Here is a 13,051-nt window from a genome sequence, read left to right on the forward strand (position 1 = left end):
CCAAATAGATATTCAAGTACTCTCAGAACTTAAATATATCTAGACAGACCACAGTTGAAAGGTTTAAATATATTTAATAATAAATAATAAAAGAACAAAAAACATACTGAGTAAACAATCACAGTCACTCCAGAGATCAAAATCAAAGGAAATATTTAAAACAATATTGCAGGACAGTCTAAATAAATAAAGAAAACAACTAAGCTATACATCACTATATTCCTAGCTGTATCCAAGAGAAATTACTGTACCCTAGACTTACATACCCATAGCAAAGCAAGACAGATGTGATGAGTGGGTTTTTCAGCTGATGCCGTCATGTCAAAGAAAATACAAAATGCTCAGTCTCTCTCTCGGAGAGTTCTTTAATATTTCAAATATTGGGATACTTGCAGCATGACATCACTCCCTGTCATCTGACTATCCCAGGTGAAAACCATTGATGCAGCTGTAGCATTTAGTGTCTCCCTGCAAAAACACATAGACCTTAGAGCTTTTGGCAAATGGTGAAAGTCGTAAAATAATTTATATTCCACCACATTTAAAGGCCATATAAAAACTTCTAGTTCTAGACATTATGTCTGCTAACGCACTGAAACTGAAAGGTAACATCTCTTTTGTTTATGGCCCAGCCATAAAGTAACTAAACCTCAACCAATCTTCTGAAGTTTCAGTCTCGCTTGTTAAAATACATACATCTAAACAGTTACAATAGTGTATAAAAATATCTTTTCAGCACACGTCTATACAATGACATACAATTCTAATAAATTTGTAATACAGGCATATGAATCATGCTGCTATTCACAAATGACACACAACCACTTACAAAATTCCAGAAAGCTGGGCTGGCAGTATCTCCTTCTGTCTCACTACTATATAAATCCTATTAATATTCACAAATGACATACAACTATATACAAAATTCCAGATAGCTGGGCTGGCAGTAGCTCATTTTGTTACAGCCAGTTCCAGTAAACTACTTTTATCCAAAGAAATCTGAGGAGGAGTAGACACATACTTGGTTTTCTGTTTCTTTTGGAGAGGAAAAGTGCACTAAGCTGCATAACTAATAACAGTGTCTGCTTCCCCAGGAATGCACAGCATTCTGGCACAGCAGGGAAATCTTCCCTGTTCCCTCTCGCAGGATTGACAAGAGTGCTCTCCCATGTCCACTGAGGGGAATCCAACAGCCGCTACACAATGACCTAGGGTAAAAGATGAGTGGTCTGAGGCAAAATAAATGACCACAGCAGAGTCACCCACCTAAGGCTGAGGTACATTGTTAGCCTGCTTTGATGGCAAAGGCTGTTTGCTTTATTTTTTTCTTTGTGGCTGGAAGAAGGACTAACCTCCATACCAGTACTCTGTTGCATTGTCAAGTTAAAGATGGTGCCTCTTTCCTGGGGAAGACAAACAGTAAATGCCAGTAAAACTACTAGTCCACAAAAGTTACTTTTAACAGAAAAAACACAGTATAAAAAGCACTGTTGTAACCCCAAAATGGAAAAATAAACACAATTTCTCCACAGAAGATGTTTTCCGTTAGTTTACACTACTTTTAACCTGACAGAAAGAAATAAGTGCACCGTTTAAAAAGAACATTACAGTCTTGAGACAGTTTATTAAATAACATCTTTCTTAGCTTTAAAATAACTTTCCTGAAGACAAAATAATAAAACATCAACATCATATTGAAGAAAATTTTTTGTTCCCACAGGGAACCTATCTGCCCAGTAAGGTAAAGCACAAGCTGACTGTTGATCCTCAAAAGCCTCAAAGGAGCATACTCTTTGGTGGCAGTAAAGCTTGGAACGGCTTTACACCCAAACTTTTCTTTTAGTCAGTTCAGCTCAAGCTGCTTGACAGTTTAGGTGTGTGCAAGGTGCTCTGAAGCTTTGGAAGCTGACTGGCCGTTACATCCTTGGCAAGACAGAATCCATATAACTAAGGCTACTGCAGCAGTGATCAGTACGATCAGCATCAGTCATTACCAGTACAGAATCTAGCTATAGGACCCTTTTGTCCACACTTAAAACAGAGTAAATCTACACGTTATCTTCCGTAAAAAATTGTTTTCCACACAAGTTTTATTGCAGTTCTAAGCATTATTCCACTGCATAACAAATCGCCCTACTAACACAACTAAATTTTCAAAGTCCTTCAGATCACCTTGAAATGTCTGCATTTTTTTACATGTAAAAGGCAAATCACCCTTGAATTAATCCACAGCTAGTATTTCTATTTATTTTTTCTATTTTTTTTAAACAAGAAACCTTTTTATTAAATTATCATGTATGACACAGGCAAACTTACATTTATATAAATGAAAATAAACCATAGCAACACAATTTCAGTTGCAAACAGTATATACTACAAACCAGCCAACACAACTGTACCTGCAAACATTATACATCACTTTTAATGCATCCAGTCTTTGTCAGTCAGTCATTACCAAGTTCAATTAAATCCTGCCTTCTTTTAAACAGTGTTCCTCCTCTGCATGTATTGATCCCATATTTCCCATTTTTTTCCTGTGTAATTTGTTTCACCCTTTTCTAAAGATCCCAGTTCCAGTTGTTTTACCTCTGTTACTATCTTCTCTACATCTAGTAAAGTTGGTTTAGACTTTGATTTCCATTTTCTAGTAATTGCTTTTTTGGTAGCCATAATAATTAGACTCAGCAAGGCCTTACTAGCTCTAGACAATTCCGACTCTGTATCCTAGCTCAAAAAAATCATTTCCCTGGTTACTCCAATTTGTTCATCCAGTATCTCTGACAGAGCAGTCTGAAGGGAATCTTTAAAATCGGCCAATGAATTATACTCCCAGAAAATATGTTTCCAGTTACCTCTTTCTTCCCCATCACATCTCCAGCATTTGCTGTCTACCCCAGGAAAATTTCTTTGGAGTCTGTTTGAGGTATAAAAATACCTATGTAAACACTACCAGGCAAAGATTCTAAATCTTCTAGATTTTGTTGCATATTTGAGACATACATATATCCCCCATTGTTTTTTTGTGAATTGCTTATCCAATCTATCTTAAGACGATTCTTATAGTTACCAAGCAATATTTTATACTATTTACTAATTATTCCTTTATTAACAGCAACTTATGCTCTATATTCTACTAAGAACTCTACTAGTGCTTGTTTTCATTTAGGAACCCCCCCACCACCACTTCTTTCTCTTTGCCTGTACTCTGATATCAATCCTTGATATGGAAGGCAGTATCTAACTTGCAGTCCAAACAAGTTATCGGCGTCTTCCCATTCTATTACCTTTCCTTCTCTAGTTATTTGCTCCCAATACCTTGATTCCTTTGCCAGTTTTCTCCAATATATTCTTGCTCCCTCTCGCCTATTGTCTGTATTCCTAATTACAGTTATCCCTACTGGCAGAATCTCCTTTCTCCATTCCCATGTTAGCTTAGTTCTTAGAAAACCTTCTGCTAATTTAGGAATATAATATTCTGTATGACTATTCTTGTTCTCTTTAAATGTCTGCTTCCAAAATCCTAGTTTTTACTGTTACTTGAGCTTCCCCCCATTTCATCATCATCTCTTTCCATTTTGAATTATAATATTCTGCTTGCAATATGTATAGGAGCTTTAACTGTGTTGCTCTGAAATACCTCTTCAACTCACGTAATCTCAATCCACCCTGTTCTATTGGAAGAATAAGCTTATCCTGCTTGACTCTTGCCATCTCCCCTGTCAGATAAAATCTTTCAGCTCTTTATTAATTGCTATCCACAACTTCTCTGTTTGACAAAATATGCCTGACCTCTGTACAAGACTAAAGGGACTTAAAACATTTTAACTGCTTGTATCTTATTATCAATATCCATATAACAGAGTTTCCATTTTTCTCAGTTTTGTATTATCTTTTTAGTCTTTTCCCACATATCATTAGCTGCCACACCGGTATCATTGTTAATCCATATTCCTAGACACTTCATTTTATCATGTCCCCATAAGTAGGAATATTGCTGGGCCAATTCATATGTGGGTATTGCTTTTGTTTTAACTTCATGAATTTTGTACCCCAAAAAGGTTGGAAACCATCTCAATATGTTCCACAGCATTGTACTGTCCCTTTCTGGTTTTATCACATATAAAATAATGTCATCTGCAAATACAGCCAGCTTTTCTTGATTACCATACCAATTATATCCTTGAATTTCTGAGTCCCTTATTTTCTTTCTCAATGGTTCTAAATATAATGCAAACAAAGGGGAGAGAGGACACCCCTGCCTGGTTCCTCTGCTCAAGCAGAGGTTTATCAGAGAGGTCCCCACCCACTTTAATTTTCGCCTCTGATCCCTCATATAGCCTCCTAATCAACCTTACAATTTTATCAGGGAATGTAAATGTTTCCATTGCTCTGCTCATAAAATCCCAGGTTACTCTGTCAAATGCTTTCTCTGCATCAAGACCCACCAACAACAGTGGTATTTCTTACATTCTGCTTCCCTCTGGATTATCACTGTTCTGTTAATGTTGTCAAATGTTTGCCTTCCCTCCACTAAATCACACTGATCCATATCCATCAAGATTGGCTTCACTTTTGTTATTCTTTTAGCCATTATAGACATAAACACTTTATTATCATGATTTAGTATTGAAATGGGCCTGTACGAAGCTGGATCTGATGGATCATTATGCTCTATGTATTACAGCTACTAACACTTTCTTCCAGGATGTTGGTACTTCTCCTCCTCTTAAAATATTGTTAAACAAAATCTTCCAGATCCTTTATAATTTTTTCCCCTCCTAGTTTCCAAACTTCCACAGGAATACAATCTATTCCTGTGGAATTTCCTGTAGATCGGTTATACATCACCCTTTTTATCTCATCTACTATCCTGGTCAGTAATTGAGCCTCCTCTGCCTCTAACCTTGGCATATTTAATTCTTCCATAAACATTTCCATTTGCACCTTTTCTTCACTTCCACATTTCTCTGCTTTACACAGAACTTTCATAGAATTTCTAAAATATTTCTAATACTTCCACAAGATCCCTTGGTATCTTCCTTGCTATAGGCTCCCTAAAGTTGGTGACAGCCCTTTCTACTTTCTGTTGCTAAGCTGTTATGCTAAAAGTTTTTGTGGTCTAAAGTTAAAATCAAAAACAGTTGCTTAACAGCAATCTTTATAAACTCATGCACACTACAGGTAAACCCTTATTTTCTGTTTAGCATTCTATTTTCGGTCCGATTCCCTTTATTTTGCAATACTTTAACATCTGTCAGTCCCTCTAAGCAATCCTTGTTACTTCTTAACCATATCTCCCTTTCTTTTAATTTCCACCCTATTTTTAAATTCCACTTTAATTTCATCCCACTCCCTATCTATATTTTCAGAAAAGGTTTCTATCTTCTCTAATAGATCCTAAATAATTTCCACCATCCATTCCTTAAATTCCTCTCTTTTCAACAGATAGGTGAGAAAGAGCCAGTGCCGTTCTCCCAGAATTTTCTTAAGCTCCATTATAGCAGTATGTGGTCGATTATAAATACATGCTAGTATAATCCTCCTCCCTTGACAGTAGCCACTTAGTACTACAAATCTACCAATATTGTCTTTTTTCCTCTTCTATTACTATTGGAGCTCCTCTTGAAATTAATATAAGTGCTCCTCTCTTATTCTGCCGCAGATATTCAGCTGAATAACCATCCTGAAAACCTTTCTTTATCAAAGTCACATGTTCATTTCTTTCCTGTAGCAAAGCTATTTACACTCTACATTTTAATACAGTTCACTACTTTTTCACTTTTGTATTTATCTGTGAGACCATTAACGTTTAATGACATTACAGAAAGAATTATATTCTTGAGGGATTATTCCTATTTTTTATGTATAACAGCTTTTTTTATTAAATGGCTAGTTACAGCATTTGTGCTACATGCATGCACTGTTTGGCAGGTTAATCTTTTACACAATTGTTCTTGTCATCTCCATTTCAGCCTATGTCACACCTTGCTGAACTTTTTGTTTTATTGAAAACCTTCAAACAAAAATACACACACCCCCCTAATACTCCCCTAAAACCTATTAATTTAATAATACCATTAAACTATGTATATCTTCAAATACTGAAGTTTTACTCTCCCAATAGGAACAAAAGTTCCACACTGACAGCCACACATACTCGAGCTAAACAGAAATTAAGATTATCCATGCTAAAACACGTGGTACAGCCTGTGATTCTATTAAGGGCTGTCTGGTTTTGCCTTATCTTTATAGCTCTCTCAGCTGGGAAAACACTTGAATGTTTTCAGAAAACATTTTCTCCAAGCCATTTCTCTGTAAAAGATTGTCTGCTAGTGACACGAGAACCAGATACAAAACTGTTTACTATAAAAAGTCCTATAACATTCAGTATTCTTTTACATTTACTTGCTTTATGTTAAAATGTGTTGCTATATAAAGCTCATAGCTTTAACACAGGCATCCCCTTATGCGATAATGACAAAAAGCACACCATTTTTTTCTTTTCTCATGCTCTTTTAACCAGATCCTTTGCTTTATACATTGCAGTGCCTACATTTCTTAAAATTGAACAAGGAGAAATAAATAGAAAGAAACAGAAGCACCTATATACATTAGTATCCATATTACACTTAAAAATAAATGATAAATATTTTACTTTATAACATGCAAAGAAAATCATGCACCACTTAAATAATACATACAGTTAACTTTCTCCCTCCACTTCCCTCTCCTGAGTATTTTTCTGAACATTAATGACATGAAGTAGAGGATATGCTTTAGAGTCCCCCACAAGTTTAACAAAGTCCAAACAGTCCAATATTTCTGATTTTCTTGTTCTGACCTGTTTCACAAATAACAATGACATGAAGTAGGACATATGATTTAGAGTCCCCTACAAGTTTAACAAAGACCGAGAAAGTCTAATATTTCCAAATTTTCTTGTTCTATTCCTGTTCATCTCCAGATCCAAAACCCTGTCTCCGCTTCCATCTCCAGTGCACTCTTGGTGTTTCTAGTCAACTCCTATGCTTTTGTTTCCCTCTCTCAAGCATTTTCCGTTGAAACACTGGGAAAGGTTTCACTGGCACAGCCCCCCCCTGCGGTCTTTATTACTAGAAGAACAAAAAGGAGAATCTCCTTCTATTTCAGAGCTCACTTTTTGTTGGACAAACATTTGTATTTTTTCCTTAGCATGTACTTCATCAAAAAATGTTTTAGTTCCTCCAGAGAAAATATTTTGATGATAGCTGGGTACAGTAGTTTAAATCTCATTACTCCTTCTCAACACTCCCTAAATAATAGAATTAATTTATTCCTCTGCTACTTGGTATACAGTGAGTAGTCAGTCATTCTCCACTTTTAGTACTTTGTCTCCCACTTTTATACTTTGTCCTTCTGACACAGTTTTGTCAAAATCAACTCCTGCTGGTAAGATTGCATTTTTACTATTAAAAGGTCTAGGTTGCTTCTCATAGCCAGGTTTGGATGTCCAAAAAATAAACGCTGTACCCCCCACACCGCCCAGCTAGGCCGGTCAGCCATACAGACAGGCAATAAAGATTACTACACTGCTGCTGTCCAAAACACTGGCAGGAAAGTAGCAGTGGGAGAGATCTGAAAGGTCTACACTTTAAACATGGATAACGGTGTCCCTTGCAGACCCCAAAAAGTCAGTGTATATGTCAACCTGTTGTCATCGATGCTAGCAGGATGTAGGTGTACATGAAACAGTAGGTTGTGCAAGTGTGATAATACATGGGTTGACAAAACGTACATGTGTCCCGAGACGGGGAGAGTGGGCAATGTATAGGGGTGTGCCAATACCCCAGCTGCGCTCACAGTAAGTATATGTCATGAGTGCTTTAGAGGGGTGCCAGGTAGGTGGACCATGGGTATGCAATAATGGGCTTAAGTGTGCAGGTGCTGGTTGGCAGAGATGTAGTAGGCCCGCCCAGTGGAAGTCATTAATATTCCTATGTGGGCATAGCAGACGCCTATACATCCCAAACCTGAAGAGCACATCTACCAGATATTCTGTAAACCATCGGGGGAATACATAGAGACCAAAATCAGTGGCGTGTACCCGATTAGCATGGACGTCCATAGTTATGAATCAGAATGTAACAAAGTCCAAATAAACACTTCCAGAACTAGTGATATTATGTGGGCAGGTGGCGGAATACAGGTAATGACAGATAACAATATGTATGAGTCATAAACGGCATGTACCTCGACAAACCTGAATGAATACATATGCTCTGTGACTGTCAATGTGTCTGGTTAATAGAACCAATCGTCTAAATGTGTCCCACAGGGTGTTATGCAGTGTTCCTGATACAGTGTTCATTCTCCCTCATTGGTATGTGAGGTCTGCTAGTAACGGAAAGTGCATAATTTGATGACCACCTCAGGTAGATGACAGCATAACAGATGAGGTTCCACACCTGTACGCCTTTGAGTGACACACCCGTCTGCGCAGTTGTGTCCTGCAAAATGAATGTTATGGCACATGGCCTGTGAGTTTGGGAAAGGCGACCATATGTTGTGTGTAGTGGTGTCAGAAATTAATTTGTTGTATCAGAAACAGCTACATGTAATAGGAAACAGTATTAGCAATTATAATGCTACAAGAATAACCTTAACATATGCAAACCGTGGAAGTGACACATGTGATAGCTCTACATATAGGATCTATAGGGCCGCCACCATTCTGAATGGCCAAAGTGGGACCTGCTCTGTAGAAATGTCAGACGTACCAGGGCAGAACATACCTACAGCCATGCATAGTACAGCAATATACATATCAGCACAAATCAAAGCGTAGTCTAGCAGCTGTGAAGTTGCTTATGCTACTACATATAACATATCGACATGTCAGGTATACAAGACCTAACAAGCAACCACTACAGACACGCAGAATATGAGAATGTACCCTAATCAGGACAGTTGCAATGGCTAGAGTATCGTCACATGACAGAGGGACTGTCCCATGCAAAGTGGGAAAGGTGTTATTCCTACAGTCTCCCGTTGTGCAATCTGAAAGGTGAAAAACGTACATTAGGTATGCAGTAGCATGACTCGCCAGACAGCTGCGTTAGCAAAATCATATTCACATGTCAACATTGCAGAGTATCGGTTCCCATGTATCAGGCAGATGGGAGCAGATTGTATGAGGAACACGCATATAATATTACGTCACTGCACAGGCCACCGAGTCCGTACAGTTGAACGCCTGCCGTCGCCAAATGGTTAGACATACACGATAATGTAGTCATGCAGTCCAATGTAATACGCATCACAAGGGATCACACACACCCAGCGTGAGTGACAAATGTAAGCAGAAATTTTGGTGAGCGAGTGGCTGTAAGCGTGTTTGTCTACCAGTATGCCAGTAGTGCACTGTCAAAGAAATGTGGAGTCTAAACGGGTAAAAGGTGCTGTAACCAGAGATCAGCAGTGCTTAACACTGTGCAAACCCATGCACAACTGCTCCCACCTGCTGGAATGTGCCTTACCCAGTCCGTATCCAAAGGCGTCGGTCTGTCCGCAAACAAAGAACCGCCCTATTCACGTATTGGTAGCAGTACCCTGCGCACATAGCTCATGTGAATTAACAATAGACCATGGCATATGTACAGACAATAGACCACACACACACCATGCAGCGCAGTCATCCAACAGTATAGCAATGTACTGGCAGATATGTCCGGACCACTGGTGTATGCATGCCTGGCCGTCCTGTGGGTCAGTATGTGAGCATGCCCAGTATGATTGTTACGCATGTTGTCGGCCGATATTACCGTCATACCGTCATGTGTGAGCATGCCAAGTATGGACAACTGTATCGCATGTGTCACATGTCCAGATAGTCAGTACTGTGTTGCCGACCCCTCTGTTCTACACAGACAGGTGTCATGCTGTGTCTGCAGGGTAGCTAATGGTCATGTGGCACTGACAGTTGCTACATGTCTGCATAGCGTGGGGGGACATCCAACCGCATCCACAGTCCTACACAGCACCGTGGGTGGCGCACATGACTCTCACATGTGTAGGTTGGACGCACAGCTGACAGTTGCACACATCTGCCACTACTGTACTGGTATGCCAGGTACTCCATGTCAGTGTGTGGACCTACCTAAATTGACAGTTGGAGGGATACCAGTGTACGTCAGATGCCAGCGTTAAATACCAGCACAGTGGTGGTGGACTTCCTAGCTTTCACAACCTACATCAAACCACCTGGCCTGCTGTAATCTGTGTGTGTGTCTTTGGGGGTTGGGGTCATTCACTGGGCATATCCATAGGCCAGTGTATATCATTTATCTGTATTGTTCCACACCTGTCCAGCTGCATGGAACGTGTGTGGGCTGTACGGACACACATGATGTTTATCCCATAATCTGCAGTGGGTTAGGACACCCTGTGTACTACTGGCTACCATTGTGACCCCCATATGTGCTACAGACGTCATGGTGCCACTATGGACGTGTACAGTCTGCTGCCCTAACAGTCGGCCACCAAAGTCTCTTGTATGCTCACATACATATCATAGCAATGGGTAAATACACATTCTAATACAACTGCTGATTATTAGGTCAATAGACATACCCTGGTGGTGTTCTGGACCTGAGGACGGTGCTGGAGGGCTGCCTATGTCGGATGCACACAGTGCACCTCCTATACATGGCCGAGCACAGGTAGTGTCATGTTTGGCATCCAATGTACTGTGTGCGGGTCAGAGAGGGGACATCTGTGGGTACCTACTGTGTCAGTGCATATGCCTTGTGTTGCCCCTTTGCCAAGGGCAGGTCATACTGTGCACAGCCTTTCGCCAACTGGGCCCTGCTCAGGTAGTTCCTTCGCCAAGTCACACTGTGCCTGCACAGGCCTTGGCAGTGGTGTTGGGCCGTGTGGCCCTGCCCCATGCTGTTCCTGCTGCAACTGTTACTGCAGGATCAGAATGTGTAGCATAGCAAATACCATAGCAAATTGTGTGCATGTAGCTAGTGAATACTTTACTGCAGGGCTCCACCGGATGTGTCCGGATACCAGAACCATAAACTAAGCATCCCAAACACATGCTCAATTACATGTCTTGCCTGTGCATCCGCCTCATTATGGTGTGAGTGTTCAGGTGTGTGTGCATTGCTGTTGGGTGTCATCAGCCATGACACCAGTGGTTACCCAGCATCCCCCACTAGGACACTATAGGAGATGTCCATATTGGCAAAGGTGTCGTACAGCTGTGTCAGAAGCCATATATTGGAATCATCATAGCTTCCAGGGCAGACAGCACACACATTCAATCTAATGCCCTGGCCAAACACACACACCTGCCATGCCTTGGAATCGAGCACCTACCTGTCTAGTCTACCACACTACAGCATTACGCAGTAACAGAACGCTCTACTGAGTTTAAGCATCACCGCACTCCCAGAAGCATACTTCTAGGTGGATGACATCATTAGCAAAGGCAAAGACGCCGACAGGGAATGTATGGAGAGGGAGCCGTCAAAAAGCATTACTCTGTCCCCAGACAGCTGGAGACAAACACACACACACACACACACACACACACACACACACACACACACACACACACACTTGGCAGGGCCAGGAGTCGAACATACACCTAACTACCTTATCACACTACAGCATTACGCAGTTACAGAACACGCTACCGAGATTACTGGTACACAGCACTCCCAGAGGCATACTTCTAGGTGGATGACATCATCAGCAGAAGCAAAGATGCCGATAGGGAATGTATGGAGAGGGAGCTGTCTAAAAGCATTACTCTGCCCCCAGGCAGCTGGAAACAAACACACACACACTTGGCAGGGCCGGGAGTCAAACATACACCTAACTACCTTATCACACTATAGCATTACGCAATTACATAACGCGCTACCAAGATTACTGGAACACAGCAGTCCCAGAGGCATACTTCTAGGTGGATGACATCATCAGCAAAGGTAAAGACGCCGATAGGGAATGTATGGAGAGTGAGCAGTCTAAAAGCATATTACTGTCCCAAGGTAGACGTAGACAAACACACTGCAGTGGTGTGAGCGGGACAAATGCCTATCAACGGAGCACTATTACAACATTACATGGATACGAGATGCGCCACAGACAGTACACCCTTCAAGACAGTCCCAGTGTGTTCAATGTAGAAATCCATCCTGACGTGGGGTATGGACATCTGTTGTCTGGATTGGACATCTGTTGTCTGGATGACCACTATCGCTATACAGAATTTCAATGGTCATGCCCATACACAGAGGCACATAACCGACACAAGGTGTCACTGGGGATGCTCACACATATAGTAGCACACGTCCATTTGGAATGTACTGTGTGTGTCCATCTACACAACAATATTGGGCATGCTCATACACTTAGTAGTAGCGAAGGGCTGTCTTGTATGCACATGGATTCTAAACACGGAAGGGCACAGTGTGTCGATAGTGAACACTGTTAGCATGAATGCTGCATTACACACATCTGACACCGGTCGTCAGTGCTAGCTGTGTAGCGTTCATGATCACAGCTGACAATCCAGATCCAACAATGGGGAATACGGACATCTCTGCAGTGAGGAACACCTGGCATATGGCACAGTTGTGCACAATAGCACTACCACCGTATACCTCAGATACAGACATGTGGGCCATGACCGTGACGGACTGCTCCAGGTGTTACTGTCCCCACGTACATGAAGGCCACTCACATGTACTGACCAGTACACACTCAAGAGCCATCACAGATGTCTCAGGTGTAGATCACAGTGGTAAATGCCGCAGTCTACTATGTAGCCCTCGGACATCACCATGTCCTTGGACCAGCAACACACATCCATACATTACTACACCACCATGTTACTCATGACCAGTGGACTGTACATAAGTCTACAGCAACTGTGCAGACTACACAACTGTGCAGACTACACATGTACTGACAGAGTTCCATCATGTGGTATGCAATGCAATGATACCACAGTTCATAACCAGGTCGGCTCTACACATAACAGGGGCCCTGGGTCTTACAC

General features: G+C 41.0%; 1 protein-coding gene across 3 annotated transcripts in view; it reads right to left on the minus strand.

Annotated features, from left to right (window-relative positions):
• The window catches only part of ATP8A1 (ATPase phospholipid transporting 8A1), a 3,191,789-nt gene that overhangs the window by 3,111,994 nt on the left and 66,744 nt on the right, over positions 1–13,051 (minus strand). The window lies entirely within an intron of this gene.

Source organism: Protopterus annectens, chromosome 2.part0, assembly GCF_019279795.1.
Source record: "Protopterus annectens isolate FY-2018-M chromosome 2.part0, PAN1.0, whole genome shotgun sequence".
NCBI classification, from domain to species: domain Eukaryota; kingdom Metazoa; phylum Chordata; order Ceratodontiformes; family Protopteridae; genus Protopterus; species Protopterus annectens.